Here is a 14,996-nt window from a genome sequence, read left to right on the forward strand (position 1 = left end):
CTCTGACAAGAAAGAACATTAAGTTCTCTCTGCTAAATTTCCTGTAGTGAATAGCACAGGCTGCTTTCCCCCCCTGCCCCGAGTTAATCTAAAATACTGCCACTTGCTGAGAAATTTTACTTCTCCATGATCATGGTTCTGACCGTTGTACTATACTTATTTAGTTAAATAACTAAAGGGCTAAGTAGTCACAAGCCTCATTATTTACACTCTGAGAGTTATTTGCATGGTTTTACAGTTTTGAAAGAGTAAATCCATTTGGTGTAATTCACTCCACACTTTTTAGATGACAAGGAAGGACCAGTTTAGATAAAGACAACTCTGCATTTCCAAAATGTAGTCAATAGTAAAGCCCAGAGCCCCAGGTGTATCTTGTTTGAAGCTTCCCCGGAAACCTGGGAGTTAGCACAAGGCAGAAGAGCACCAAAATGATAAAGAAATGCCCCTAATGCCCCTATTCAGAGCTCAGTAAAACCAGGCAGCTGTGTTCTGCACCACCCCTTTCACTCCCCCTTTTGTCACATATGCATGACTTTTAAACCTAGTAAAAACCGTTGGTGGAAACACCACTTAGCCACGTTCTACTCACTACGGGGTTTTTCCATGAACTGAGCTCGCTAGTCCCAACTCCATTCTGAGCATCTCTTGTACACACCTCCTTTAGCCACAATACAGACTAAAGTGTGTGGGCTCCAATTTCCAGCTTCCCAAGAAGGTTGGACCATAATAATTTTACTTCTTCTGTACCGCATTTTATTATTTTTCATAGTGAAGCCTGTAAAATAGAGGCTGTTAGAGCTCTGACATATCAAACTATCTGTACCATATTTAAATCCACCAGCCTTGGAATGGCTTTCCTGTTTGGCTTCTAGATCACAGGACAGAAGAAGCATCCTACTATCCTCTCTCTGTGTCAGATCATTCATCAAGTGCATGAAAACAGCCAAAAGGAATGGGTAACAGCCCAGAAACATGTCTCCACCAAAAGGCTTATCACCTCTTCCCAGCTGGAAAAACAGAGGAACTATTCTGAATGCCAGAAACGCCCCTTCAAGCTTTGATGCTCAGAGCATACTGCAAACACGCCCACATCACCACTTTTTTTGACCTGCTGCAAGATATGCTTTCCATTTTATAATTTAAAAGCAATAATATGTCAGTTCAGATATATTTCCTTGGTTGTAGTTATTCCTTTGCATCTTGGCCAGTGGCACAGCATTGGGGGGCCAGATTCTGCTGCCTTAGCTCATGAGAACAAGTGCCTCTAGTCAGGCCAATCTACTAAGTCCATTAGCTGCCTGCTTATTCCAGTGATGTGCAGAAACATTAAAATCACGTTGCAGATAGACATCTCACTAAAGAAAATTCCCATATACCCAGAAAGTGGGTTTTGACACAGTAACATCCTGAATCCCTCAGAGAACATAAGCTAAATCTCCCAAAACTACAGGAGAGAAACTCAGCTGTTTCTCCCTCTGTATTACTGTTCCTACTTTCCACTTTTCCCTGGGCTTCCGGATGCCCTAGTTTTCATTTGAAGGAAGCACGCTGGAGAGATTAGGACTTAACATCATTGGTAGTTCCCAGAGATTACTACATTTCACAGTCAAAGCAGTATCCTTTAATATGATGGTGGTATAGCACTACCAAAAACATTAAAGTGCTAACATTAATGATTTACATAGATTTAATTAGCTAGTATATCTTAACCTGTCAACAAGGAAGATTAATGTTGTTTCTGTTTGTTAGAAGAAACCTTAGAGTCTAAAAACCAAAGGGACAGTTTAAGCCTGACGTTTATATAGCTCTAATACTGCCAGTGCTGGAATCGCATACGTAATCTGAAGTTACTAGCAAACACTAAAAGCACAACGAGCAGCAAGAGACTCATGAATTCAGAGCCCATCTGACAGGAGGATGCAGAGTGTTTTCTAAGAGAAAATGGAAAGCAGGCTTCAAGAGCTTGTCCCTGAAGTTGGTAGCATCCTCCATCGCCCGTGACCCCTGCAATGGCCTCTTTAAAGAACTCGAGCATTAACTCAGATCACAAAGAGGGTTTTGGTTTTGCTTTTCAACTCAGCAAGCAGTTTAGCAGCCAGAACACCCAGCTGCCCATTTCAATATGCTCTATTGAATCCAGAAACCTACTGGGCTTTGGTTTACTCTGAACGAATACTACAGGGGTTATAGATTTGATTTCAGTTGCCATTAACTGGATGTAAACCAGGACATTAACTTTTTACTGCAAAACTTATAGTGGCAGCTCTCAACGCGTAACAGGAAGCCTCACATTTGATCCACAGGATCATTTTGCATTTTCACTTACCCAGGAAAAAGCCAGGTTGGTGAACTCTGCTTACTGAAAATTCAGGCAAACAGTAGGCTATATTCTCCATGTTTGTCCATTCCCATGGGCTTTCGGTTTAAGTTTTACCCATCTTTCCAGCACTGCAGTTAAATTCTGGGGCCTTTTCAAAATCTGCCTGCTTGGGAGGCTCACAACGCTGCTGATCCCAGTTCCAAGGTGAAAATTCAGAAAGGACTGAGTTTTCCGGTCATCTCTGTAAAAAGAGAATATTATCCCTCCAGATCCTTAAGTACATAAAATAGGTGGGGAAAAAAAGTGTGTGGAAACACTGAAAAAGGAGACTGGTGCATCGTTAAGTGAACTAATTATCAGTAGTGCTAAAAACATTCAACCCCACAGAAAGCAGTGATAGGCAATGATGCTGTATAGCATCCAGGTTTATGTGAAACTCCGCTTAGTTTGAGGACTTTTACTTTTAAAGCTGCAAAAACTCAGATCAAAAGACAACCCAGTTGGGGTCCAAAGACAGACGTTCCAGTCTCAAATTACAGTCTCAGTTCACCCGTTCGGTCCCCAGAGACATTATAGGTATGTCCAGCTGGACATAAGAGCAGTTATGGGATTTCCAGGATAACAAAGCCAAAGCCATTGTCTTCACTTACGGAGAGTAAAATTGAGCTACTGAACCCTGTTAAATCACTCTCTCCCCATAAGGTTGCTTGGACAGTTTAATTTCATACAGTAGGTTTTGCTCTTCAATTTCAGCATGTTCATAACTCTTGCTGACATTTATCAGACTTGGATCAAGGGGAATACTCCTGTCATGGTTCAATTTTCTTTGTGAATTCACATCCCACATAAAAAATATTCCATTTAAAAAGCTCCTCCTGTGCAGTTAACTGATCTTACCTCATCATAAAATGACTATTTTTATTCATTCGATGAGTATCATGACTATTAAAATATACATTTCTGTGACAGTACAATCCACAACAGAATACATCGAATTCAGAAAATTGTCAAGAGCATTTTAGAGCCTAATGCTAAGACAGTGGCTCAGGACAAAGAGAAGGGGAGCAGAGAGGACAAACAGAAGCAGCCACATGCAGGGCCTATCATCCATGGTGGGGCAGAGCAGGGCCCACCAGCTTTTACAGCCAGTTCAGCCGATGCACATGGCTGGCAGCACTGCCCTGGTTTGCATGACACGCTGCCCCTGTGACTCGCAGCTCTCTGCTTTCGGGTGGCAGGGAAGTCATTAGGCACCATAAGAAAACTTATTTTTCAAGTGTCATAGGCTGTAGCTCCTTCTGCTACGAGGGAATCTGTATTTTGTGCAGCTTTGTCTATCCAGCAGTATGACGTGCATCCTACAGACGTATTCATTTCACCAGAGACCTTTTTGAAAGCACTGTAACCAAATTATTTTCCAGACTTACGTGAGTCGTTACTAGCCAGACCTAGGAGTCAGTGAGAATGAAGAAGATAATTATAGAACATTTAAAAATAAATAAAAGGAGAAATTCCACATTTTAGAAGAAAAGAGGAAAAGTTCAAGGAACTGACAATGGCAGAAAGTAACTGAATAGTCAGGGCTTGGGGTTGGTTTAGCATTTTTGACTGAGATAAAAATCTTGAATTTCACAACTGCTTTTAAGGGTCTTTTTGCAACACATTCTTCCATAAGATTGTCTCATTTTGGCCCAGGGTGAGGAAGCAAAGAACTATCAACTTTTGAAATACAGAAAGATTGGGTCTGGTTCAATTCAAGTTGGTTTTCATTGTCCTCCAAACATTAGAATGTTGGTTTGACCCATTTCTAATATTCGCCAAAAACACAGTCAGTCAGAGCTTTGTGTCACTTTGAAATGCATGGGATGAAGTTCTTCAGCTAAGGAGAACTGAAACAGAGCATTCAGCAATTTTTTCAGCCAAGGCAAGGGCTTCTGAGCACCAATACTCAAGCCTCTAAACTTCCTCCTGCTCTCTGAGAGCTCAGTTTTGCACTGGTCAGGCACTCCTTGTTCTTCCCCAGATCTTCTGCTGTCTGGGAGGGTTGAGGTGCTACATGTTTATGCCATGCCTAAGTGTCCGCAAAGTTTTATCCCACATGCCTAGCATGGAACAACATGATTGAGCTCCACACACAGAGTAACCACAACCACCTTCATTTAAAGGAATATGAAAAAGATTATGATAATTTTGTCCAGTATCCCAATGTTGAAATCACACACTGAGGAAATACAAGACCTGAATTCTGTCTCTCAAAATAAAGGGATTCAGAAAATCATACTTTTCCCCTGCCTGAAGAATGCTTAGGCTATATCAATGAGTTAGAGGTAAAGAGTAAAGAGAAAGAAGGGTGGGTACGCATCGCTTTCCTTGTCAAGTCAACATCACATTGCAAAACTTATTGTGATTTATTGGCCAAATGAGTCATTTAAGAGAAGGGATACACGATGTCTGGTACACGGTCACATTTTGTACATTATTCAGTGCAATTTGTCACTGATGGAATTATCCTATTTGAGTCTGCAGTGATCTAGACAGCATCATTAATTCCTTGATACTATATTTCTGAAAAGCTAAAAGCCAGTATGTCCATAGAAGAGTGGAGAAAAATACTAATGAATATTGAAACTGCACTGAACAGTGCAATGAAACACAGTTTGAAACGTACCTAGTGACATAACTCCAGCTGCATCCCACACAACAAAGTGATAAATAGCAGTAGGACATTTGAGAGGTCCATAAGTTATATTTGTTTGAGAGCAACAAATCTGAAATCCTGTGTTGGGGGAAGACAACAGTAGGGCTTTCTACAGTAATATATGTAGAACCACATTCAGTACTGAAACTGAGAGGCTAACATTTGCATTCTGGTTATTACAGGATGGCTAGTTAAATTCCCAATGTCTTAAAGCTTTGATAAGAAAAAATAAATACAAAGCTTTAAGGCTTCATTTTAAAGTCTCCAGTGAATGTTTTGAAACTGTTGTTTTAGGGAAGAACACTCAATCCACACGATGTTGGTTAATCATATGAAAAACTAACTCCACTTCTAGCTTTCCCAAGGGAAACATTGGGTGACTTAAAAGGGGAGGCAGGAAAATTAATTGCAATAAAAGAATAATGAAATACATTTAACCAGGTTTCTCTTCAAATAGCTTTTAAAATAAAGTTTTTTTTCAAGTCACAGTTGTACCCTTCGATTACAGAGCTCGGGGTCCTGGAAAAGCTACAGTTGGACTTCTCAGGTGGGTCAGCAGAAATACAGTGTGTAAAGCCGAGCAAAGGGGGTACAATGCAGACGAACCTTGCCAGCTACTATTGCTGGTTCTGAAAAGGACAGATTAAAGTGCTGCAGAGATGGGGCGAGTAGGAAGTAGTGGCTGGATAGAGATGGGGAGGGAGGCAGGTACGTACCTTGCTCTAGCTCTGACAGCAGAGAGATTCAGATTTGGAGAACTCAGATCATGGTTTTACCCATATCTTTCTGTTCTTATTGTACCGTACACTGCTATAATAAACCGTTTCAGAACTATTTGCTCCTAAAGTGACAGTGTTGCTTTATGTAAAGTGCATTAAATACAAGAAACAGTTCTGATTGACTGAGAATTTCTGGAGTGAGGATACTTGGGAAAGTCTTACAAGTCAAAAGCCTGGGAGTGTGGTGTGGCTGGAGCAGACTTGCACAAAAATCTGTGTTTTTAGTTTCCTTGCTTTTTGTAAAATCCACTCAACTTTACAGCCTGAAATGCACCCCAATTTTAGAGGGCCTTTAGCATTGAAATAGTAAGATTATTTCACCCACATTTCTTCAACAAACCAGATGCTCACAAAAAATGGGAGAGGAATCTAGATCAGCTTAATTTATTGCATAAAGAAGATATTAATTCTATTACTGCATCACCTAGGAGGCTGTTTAGATACACAACAGTTAACTCATTAGCAAACAATCACCTTTTGTCCAAGGAAAAACCCCAAACACAGCTATTCAAGGTATTGTCTGCAAGGAGATGCACTTGCTCCACTTGCTTTCCAGGATATCACATCAATGCAGTACTCGGAAAAGCCCAGATGTACCAGGCTGTGGTTACACGATCACTTGAATTCAGCACCTCTCCATAATACTTTTAACAATCTCCTGCCTCTCCCCATCTCCCAGATTAGTTTTCAGCAGATCGGTTCTTTGATTCAGCTACCGTTCAGCAGCATAACCCTTACTGTGAGCACAAGAGAGGTGGTGGGAATGAACCAGGAGAATGCAGGGAGCCAGAAGGGCCCATCCCTTTCAAGGATAGCATGGACTTATGTCAAAGGTACCATGTAACAACTGCCTGAGAGTTTTTAAGGGCCACAGTACCTCTTACAGGATGTTTCCTTCAAGCTCTGGCTGGTCCCCTCCTGCCTTCCTTAGAAATGTACCTGCTTCCTCTGTTAAACTTGTCTCCTTGTTTCCTTATTCAGTCCCAAACTTTTTTAATCTTCCCAAGACCAGATTTCAAAGGCTTCACCAAACTCCATCACTCTGTTCTCTGGGGGAAGCTGCTCCCTGTAGTTCTCCCACAGGGAACTTGGAGCAAATTTTCTCTTTAGACCTAGGAGGCAAAATAAATCAGATGTTGCTTTCGGTGGCCAGCATACTCACTGGCAGGTGCCTTGTGACCCATTTCTGTTTCTTAGCACATGAAGCATATGATAAGAGTGCAATGAAAGACAGCCAAGCCTATACAGAGTTTGCAGTATTAACACAGGATTCAGAAATTCTACCTAGACAAAGTCCACAAACCCAGAGAGTCAACAGCACATAATGAAGATATACAATATCCTTAGCCTGGAAAACAAATCTGGCTGATTATCTCTAGACGTAATGCAGACCAGGCTGGTGATGAGAGGAACTGGTAGCATAATGATTTAGCTACAAGAGTTTTCTAAAGGGAAAAAAAACCCACGCATTAAGAAACACATTCGTTAAAAAAATACATCTAGTACCATCAAGAAACTGCCAAGGGGAAAACTTTGAAAGCATAATAAAACAAAATAGCAAAGCTTTGGAGACTTCAAAACATTAAGCCCTGGCACAAAACTATTCTTAATATTCTTCACACAAAGACAGCGTGCTAGTGGCTAAATGTCACAGTAACTCAACACAATAAGATTTGGCATTTCTTCTTACTCTACCCATAAATTATACCTCAATTTCTAGGAATAATGATGTTAAGACTGATGTTTATTAAAAGTAGCAAAATGTTTTTATTTTGTACAGTCTCAAAAGTGCTGTGTTGCCTGATCTCACTCTGTATTGGGTGACCTTGAAAGTGCTCGAGTCATGGGCAGTTTGAGCTGCAATCTAAACAACCATCTTAAATCTAATACATTGTCGTGTTCTCATTATCTGGACTTTGTACTTTCCTACCATGGAAGGATTTTCACATAAATTATACAGGAAATGAAGCAAAATGTAATTACAGTGTCCAACAGCTCCAAGGCAGATAGATAGCACAAGGCATGGAACACAGTTCAAGAGTCAGCTTTCAATAAATGTCACCTATTAGGAAGAATCTAAATGAAACATATATCACTAAGCCACCCGTTTCTAAATTATATCATTATCTCATCACTGAAATAAGGAGTTATAAGGTTACAGTAATTTCAAATAATCAGCTTTCAGGCAGATTTCTCAAAGGGACTTTCATTCTTTCCTTTTACACATCACCATTTGGACTTTAACATATACTAGAAAATTCTATTATACTGTATTAAATTGAGTTATCCCAATGAAAACATCTCTAGTAAGGTTAACCCAGACATTTAATAATCCATTAGCACCCTCACTTTTTCAACATAACAAATTTTCTCATAACAGCTTTTTAGTCTCAAAAGGAAAAGACATGGCTACAGAGCTTTTGTGTATTCTGAATTAATGTGATTCAGCTGAACAGAAGGAGCACTACAATGGTGAATAAAATCATGTTTTTGCCCCTGACTTCAGTGGATGGTAAGTCAGACCCATAGCCTTTGCATTAAACACTCCACCTCCGTAACCTCGATGATAACATTTAATTCAGCATCAGAGTAAGGCTTACGTATTTGCATCATGAGGTCCTTGGAGGAAAGGACTATTTGAAATATATATTACAGTTTTGTTAGTATTTCTTTTGTGTTTGTAAACTACATTTTGTGGGTTTTGCATTGTTTTTATAATCCTTTCCTTCAAGGACCTCATGATGCAAATACGTAAGCCTTACTCTGATGTTGAATTAAATGTTGTCATCGAGGTTACGGACGTGGAGTGTTTGAGTCCTGAAAGTTAGAAGAAAAACCTCAAATTATATAAGCAGTGTAGAGGCTCTCTCAGATACTGTGGTAATGATCGTCTCCTTCCCGCCAGCACGCATTAAACACATGCTGGTTTTCGTAAGTCTGTCTATTGTGTTCACTGGTCTCATGATATTTTTTATATGCTTAGTAGGTGGCATGTTTTGAGAAAGCCCTATAATAGACAGTATGGGCTTAGCTAAATTAACTCATCTAAGATTTGATATGTGCTACGAAGATGCGTATGGACAGTCTCTAAGGCTCAGCTCATGCAAAGCAGTTTAAGCCTTGATAATAGGATTGTGGGTCACAACCTGTCGTTAATATTTAACTTTTCATTAACGTTGCACAGCAAAATTAGACTGATCAGCTTCATGTTTTGCTCCCCTTTCTTGTCTTTCCCTGCTTACAGTGCAATCATGAAGTTCTCTTCTAGTTACAAATTTTAATTTTCACACATTTTGTAAAAAAGCACATGTTCTTCTCAAGTTTTTAAGATATTCGGTTCTTTTCACAATTTAAAAATGTTTCCAAGGTGAAACCTAAATGCAGAAATTAGATCCATGGAATTAATTCTATTTTTTGCAGGTTTAATTAAATGAGTACAATCTCTTTGAATAGTCGTAAATCATCTCAGCTGTAAGTAATACTGATTTGTTTAATTGGGTAACTGGTTTAAGTGCCTAAAGAATTAAACTGAACCAACTCAAGTTAGGAAGTTGTTTAATTCAGCCTGTGCAATTTGTACGTATAGACAGACCTTTAAATTTGTATTCTAATTCAAAGCACGCAAAAGTGAGTGAGAGAACAGAACCCCTGAAAGTATTGGCATATGATCTAATGAGTTCTTTCAAGATGAGCATTCATTTCTAAAGGGATGCAATATCTACCAATAGGTAAGAATAGATGATGAAAATAAATAAATTGGAAAAAAAAAAACCCCGAACATTAGCGAAAGATAGTTCTTATAAAAAGTCTTACTTTTATCAGTGAAAGGATTTTCCTTTGAGGCTTCATTTCTATTATCACACAATAAATCTTCTGCCATCACAAACACAGATGTTCCCTTAAGTCTGCAAAAATGCCAAAAGCTCTTTGTCTTAATATCCACTCTGGAAGGAGTTCTTTGTTAATGAGGATGGATTAGCAATTTATTAAGTAATGTTCCTGCATCTGCTGCTGGTCCTTAGCCTTTCCCTTCAACGTGATCCAAGTCAAGTACTATACAAGATGAGCCTGGAGGAAGGCAAAGCATATAATGAGCTTCCTGTAGGCAGAAGTCCAGTGAGGAAACAGGGTGAAGGTAGTATGCTGCTTTTATTTGTAAAAATGAATGTATATGTATGATGCATTTCATGCATCTAGGGATGATGAATAGGCTGACGACCCCTTCATCTGCATGTGACAGTAGGCTAAGGGTGCAACCATAATGCTGGAAGTAAACCTGAATGTGCTGGTCTGAATGAAATGCATTGGTAATTAACGTCACCGTTAGGTGCAGTTTCCACACCTGGGGGAAAATAAAAAGCCATCCACACCTCTCATTACACATATAAGCATAAATCACCATAAAGAACGGTATTTCTAGGAGAACTTACAGGACCTGATGTCTCCCTCTTTGCTGGAGGATGCTGGCAGTCAGACAGCTCTTTTGACCATTTTTTCCTGCAGAGAGAGCAGAAAGCTCCACCATGTGGCCAAGTTGCTTCCTTGTATATATTGCTTGCTGTCAGACTTAATGCCTTCTTTTGTAAATGTTGTATCTTTAATAAAATTTAGATTAGCTCTCGGGAAAGCAAACAAAGCATTGAAAAGAAGATCTTTTCAGCTAAACAAGAAAAAAGATGGGTAATGTCTTAGGACATATTCTGACCTGAATATTTCTTTTCAACTATCACAATTTGATTTCGAAGACTTGAAATGCTTTCCTTGGCCATTTGACTAGCAACTCTGCCACAATTACAGTTCTTGAACTAGTAATTGCTACAATTTGGGACTTCAGATGTATGGTCCATTCAAATAGCAATAACCTTGACTCATATAATTTTTTTTTTTTATTATTATTCCCCCTTCTTGTTCTTTTCCGCTAACTTACTTGCAGTACACTTGTGACAAGACACTTCTAGCTAAAAAACAACTGCAGATACAGTTATGTATATCTAGTTTAGTTGCACAGCACAAGATGGCACTGGGAAGCTGAGATAAACCCAAGAATACTAAAGTCACAGGAAATTGAAAGTCTAGAAACAATTAAAACCCCATTTGAAATCCAGATCAGCATTTAAAACTTAAGGACCGTTCTTCAGATTCATTAATAAGAAATAGCAAGCAATTAATTAGGAACAAAAAAAAAGAACCTATGTAACATGCAAGATACTTTTATTATCCTTCTTTCTTCCCCTCTGAGATATATGGACTGCATCATTTTTTCATCTAGGGTTGTTTTTTTCTTTTAATATTGGAAACATTAAGAATAGAATGAGTTTTACTTTATCCTTTTTGCTTAAGTCTTTAGTAAACTTTTAAAACACCACTTCTTCAGTATAGCATAAATATTCAATGCCACATTAAATGCTTAATATCTGCAGATGACTAGAGAAATGGGTATTATTGTTATTAACATTTACCAACAGGAAACCTAAATGAAGGTTGAATTTAGGCTCCAATTCAAAGCCTACTGAAGCTTTTCAGTAGTTTTTCCAGTGCTTTCTAAGGGCTTTGAAAATGCTCTAGTGGGACCGAGGATTCCAACCGTAAAGACCTTGAAAATATCGTTTCTGTAGGATGAGGACTCAACCTTCAATTAATTGCCCATCATGGAGCAGCTGAAAAGGTGGGAATGCAATACAGCTTTCTTCAAAGTCTGATCATCCCCCACCTTCTGACCTAAAGCAAATTCATACATTTACAGAAACAACATCTTCTGCTGAAAGGTGAAGCTCTCATAAGAAATTAGATGTTTTTGATTAAAAAAAAAAGAGGCATCTGATTCAGATGAGTTTTGTGTTTCCTAGAAATGTGACGCCATTGTCTAACTGTCACAGAACAAATTTCTATCTTCTCATAATGATGAATAATAAAATCAATATACTGTAAGTGCCAGATCATAAAACAAGCTTGGAGTGCAGACCAAATGGTATGTCATGTTCATAGGAGTTTTTGAAGAAGGTAAATGAAACTTACAGTGGCAACAACAGTGACATTTCAACAACCAGAGCATTCTTCTGAAAAGTACTTTCTCAGGCTATTAGTTTAATCCACTGTTTACTTACTACAGAAAGTCTCCTTGAAATAAAATTAAGGGGGTGATGCATCCAATACTGAGTGCTCTGCTCCTCCTGCACACCCAAAGTAGACAAATTCTGTAAAATATAATTTTTTAAGTACCAGGTCCAGACATTAAAGCTGTTCTGTTTAAGAACAAGAAACTAATCTGATTTTGTTGTAATCCGATTTGGAATTTGTAACATGACCTAATATGAAGAAACCAGATCAATGAGATTAGGAACCTGCACTTCTCTGAGGAAAAAAGCCAATAGAATAAATCCACAGACATAAACAGAGACAAAACAACTGGAATCTGAGATGAACGTAGCTAAACAAGATTCTATCATTTAAGGTGACATGCAATAATTTCCTGGAACATTTAACATTAATGTGATTTCTATAGATCAATTAGGAACCAAGAATACCTGAAAGGGAAAGGTTCAAGTCACTGGATCACAAATCCCCATTTTAGAAGATGAAAATTCTCATGCACCCATTCCTGGCCATGCAGCACCTAGCAGGAAATTCTGGAATGGAAAGACGAATTGTATAAAAGCAATGGCCTGAAGCTTTTGTCTCCTGGTTAGGGGAAGTGTCTGCAAGATACAGTTTTATGGAAGCGGGAAATGTAGCAATGCATCAGACAGACAATAACAGGAAGAATTGGAGGGAAAGAGGTTGCATCAGACCTGATGCCGGAGCTCAGTTATTCAGGGTGCTATGACTCATACCATATCCAAACCAATCTGGATTGGAATTCCTTTGTGAGACTGGTATGATAAACAGCATGCTGTCATCTCTAGATGTGCCACAAAGTGCAGATCTAAGAATATCTAAAAGATCAATTAGCAATGAGTTTCACTGATAGTTCATGAGCCATTCATGTTTCAGCAAATAATATGAGCAACATATGAGATTCTCATGGCAGCCTTTTGCCATGGCCTCCCAAAATGGTGCACGATCTTGGTATCCATTTCAGAAATTTACCTATGATAAACCAGGTATATATTTAGAACCAAGGCACGAGCCATCACCAAGAAACCATTTCCACACTGCCTACCATATCAAAGAAACAAGGTCACTAGGAGACAAACCTGAGGACTGGAATCCTCCTATCGGCCAGCGGATGGTTAAACATGGCCAACCCACATGGGCAGAGGATGGCGGTAGGCCAGCTTGCTAGAGATCTTCAGGAAGTTCCCCTAAGGAATTAAAAGAAAAATTATATTCAGTGTTATGAACATATTTCCACCTGGCTGGGTTAACAGCCTCTGACTACCTTTCTGACCCGAACTGCCGATGAAGCTCTAGAAGCAGAAAGGGAAGCTTCGACTGGAATACATAACAGCCCGGGCCGTGGCAAAAGGCTGACTGCTGGCAGCAGTGCGGCAGCAGGACGCAGGGTAAGCATCATCAAAAGGCATTAAGAGTCCTTAGAGAAGAATTTGTGAATGGAATGGCCTGTACCTCTATCACTTGATCCTGTCAGGACAAATCTGTTTTCGAAGGAAGCTTGCTTGGTCTCTGCCTTCCTATAAGCTGAATCCACAAAACCCTCAGGAAAATGATTGCTATTTCTAGTGAAGTGAGCATCCTTTGTTTCACTCATTCGCAGAGCAAAGAACTGCCAAGACGACACAGAGGGGAAGACAGTAAAGCAGTTATGAAAAGAAAGGAAATACCATCCCCAAGTCGAATTTGGCTGGTTAGGTTGGCAGGATGGGAACAGTAAGGATATAATCAGAGAGAATGGGAAAACAGAAGGCATCTAAGTTGACGGAAGGAGAAAACAGAAATGGACTGTTCAGCCTTTCAAGCCTGTCGGTACTGTCAAACACAGCTAACCCTTCCAAGGCTCCTCAGGGAAGTCAACAGCAACTCTGATGATTGCTGTGCCATAACACGATAGATTTAGCTTCAGCATGAAAGGCACCTTCAGCTGCTCTGCAGCCAGTGCCCCAAACTCTGCATACTTACTCTTACAGTAAGTCTAAGGTGATTGGGGGGGAAAAAACAGGATTTAAATGTAGAGGAGAAATTGTCTACCACCATCTACAGTCACTACTCACTGACATATGCCATAGGACTCTGCTCACTCTGACCCAGAGACAAGGAAGTAAAGCGTAGAGTTTAGACTCTACCAGCAAAGCTGTGTGCTGCTTACTACATGGGTGTCCCTCTCTGGCTCTGCCTCAGTGAACATGCACAGACTCCCCGCGAGATGGCTGCAGAGACTGCGGCATTATAGCTTAAGGTATGGCGTCCCAGTCAAAGGGCTCAAGGTATTTCAAATGCACATGGACACTCCACAAAGTTGCTTCATTCAGAAATGCAAATCCTTGAGAGATTTTTCAAAACCTCATTAAAAAGGATGAAACATTTAAACTAAACAATTCTCCCTTTTTTGAGTTTTTTTTTTTCCTTCCTCTCTTTAATTTCATTCTTGTTCAGTTTTTGGTTATTATATGCTGCATAAGTACGTGTTTCAAATCATCAATATCAGATTATTTTTTCTTTTCTTTCTGCTTTTTTGAAATGGTTTTTGGTAGATCATTTGAAGCCGTTACATTTCTATCCTCTGCAGTTGGGCTTTTTGTATTGATTACTCTGTCAAACCTGCCTTCTTTCCTGTGTTTGGCTGTCATTCAGCTGTTCTTATTACTGTTCACCATGCCTGGTCACTATGCCACCCGTCCCTTTTCATTTTGTATTTTTTTGATAATTGACCATTCCATGCCCTAGCTCGACACTGGTTGTGGGCCTTAAGCTTTAATTCAGCCAAGGAACATAAGCATAAATCCAAACATAAGCTTAAGTATGAAAAGCTTGGCCAGACACCTAGCCCTGGAAACCTTGCCCTGACAAGGGAAGATCAAAACCACCTAAACAGAAATCTAAGCCAAGGACTCCTACTCACTCTGTCTTACTGTGAACAGCTGCAATCCAAATTCTACCTCACCTTACCTGAAACAGTTTTAGGTAATGCAAAAACTTTAGTCCAAAGAGATCTACATGCCCTTATGCAGCCCTAATTGTAATTTTCTGAGGTCTGAAGGACATAACATTGATTTTAGCCTGGGAACCTCTTTTGTAGCAGATA

Source organism: Calonectris borealis, chromosome 11 (genome assembly GCF_964195595.1).
Source record: "Calonectris borealis chromosome 11, bCalBor7.hap1.2, whole genome shotgun sequence".
In the NCBI taxonomy this organism is placed as follows: Eukaryota; Metazoa; Chordata; class Aves; order Procellariiformes; family Procellariidae; genus Calonectris; species Calonectris borealis.